We start from the raw sequence: 1,620 nt of genomic DNA, 5'->3' as shown, positions 1-1,620 counted from the left end.
AAAGCCCTTCGGGGCCTGGGGAGGCCCAGGATGCCAGGGCGCCCAGACATATGTCACAGTCAGGGAAGTGACAGAGGCCCGTGGAGCCACTGCGGGGGGCGCAGCGGCCTCGCTGCGGGGCAGGAGTAGCCCGTCGCCCACACCAGCGGCGTCCGGAGGAGGCGGGGAGCGGGCGGGAGGCGCTCAGGCAGACGTGCTCGCCACCCTAGCGGCCCAGCAGCACGGCGCGCGGTCAGAGGCAGGCCGGGAGCAGGCTCTTGGGGCGCGGGGAGCCGGGTCCCAGCGTCTACGGCCATACCACCCTGAACGCGCCCGATCTCCTCTGATCTCGGGAGCTAAGCAGGGAGGGGCCTGGTTAGTACTTGGCTGGGAGACCGCCTGGGAATAGCTGCAGGCTTTTGCTCGCCTCTCCTTTTGCGCCGCCGCCCCGGCGTGGCTCCCTGCGAACCCCTGCCGCCCCTTGCCCCTCTGCAGCCGCCCAGGCAGCCGAAGGTCCCCCTGGCCAGAGGAGGGTCAGCCGCCCGGCACTACAAGCTCGCATCCCCGGCCGCACACCAGGCCTGTCGGCCAGGGCTCCCCCCCACTCCCTCTTCTTAGTGCTCTTCGCCGAGGCAGGCCGTCAGCCTGCAGCAGTCAGGCGCGTCTCGGTCGCCGCCGCCGCCACCGCCATCGCAGGGCACCCTCTCGCTCCCCGACCCTGCCGCCGCAAGAACCCCCAACGCCCAAGCCCAGGGCTGCCTGCGGGCGCAGGCCTCCACCAGGCTCTCTCCATCCCAGGACGTGCCGGTGCTTTGCACCTCGGCCCGAGCCCAGGGCACGCCCATCCCTGCGCCTGCCCCCGGGACCCGACACACAGGATCGGCGTGTCCTCGGGCAAACGGGACGCCCACCCGCCCCGCCCCACCGGAGTCTTCTGTCTCCGCTGGCAGGCACCTCGCCCCACACCCCCGCGCGCCCCTCCCCTCTCCCACAAGAGCCAGGAGCCCTCCCTTCCTGCCGCCCACGGTGTCCCTGAAACACAGGGCACAAAGAGCCGGGACAAACCAGGGGACGGCGGGAGCAGCACCCCAACACACCACGCGCCATCGACTGGGAGACCACCACAAGGGCAGAGCAGGCACGCAGGCGCACAACCCTCACAACCAGGGTGCCTGGGGCTGCCACTCTCCTCCCGGGGTGCCTGGGCGGGGCTCAGAGACCACAGGCCCTCCGGAGACCCTGGCGGCCCGCCCCGGAGGCTTCAATGGTGACTGCCAACGCCAGGGCAATGCCTCCTTAGCGGAGCCCAGCCCCGGGCACGACCACACTCCGGTGGAGGAGCTGCCACTTCAACACAGCCTCAGTGCGTCTGTAACGCTCCGTGTGCCCGCCTGTGCGTCCCTCCCACCCTCCCCCACCCCATATCTGTCAGGCTCTGAGAGGTGCCTGTTGGGCTCTGGCTCTGGCTCAGGAGCTCTCTCCCCGCGTGCCAGCCCCCTCTTTCTCTGTCTCTGTCCATGTCTCTCTGTATGTCTAGATACATACATGTACATATACGAGTATATTTCCATCTCGCTCCCTCTTACTCCTCCTCCCGTTCTGTCTGTCTGTCCCTGTCCTGCGGGGACTCTAGCCCCTCTG

At 69.2% G+C, this 1,620-nt stretch overlaps 1 pseudogene; it reads left to right on the top strand.

The window, feature by feature from the left end:
• Positions 1-284: 284 nt before the first annotated feature.
• On the top strand, positions 285-404 carry LOC141569515 (5S ribosomal RNA; annotated as a pseudogene).
• The last annotated feature ends 1,216 nt before the right edge of the window (positions 405-1,620 follow it).

Source organism: Rhinolophus sinicus, linkage group LG18 (genome assembly GCF_036562045.2).
Source record: "Rhinolophus sinicus isolate RSC01 linkage group LG18, ASM3656204v1, whole genome shotgun sequence".
Classification (NCBI taxonomy): Eukaryota; Metazoa; Chordata; class Mammalia; order Chiroptera; family Rhinolophidae; genus Rhinolophus; species Rhinolophus sinicus.
Note: the sequence above shows the minus strand (reverse complement) of the source record. Positions and strands in the feature narration are given on the sequence as shown.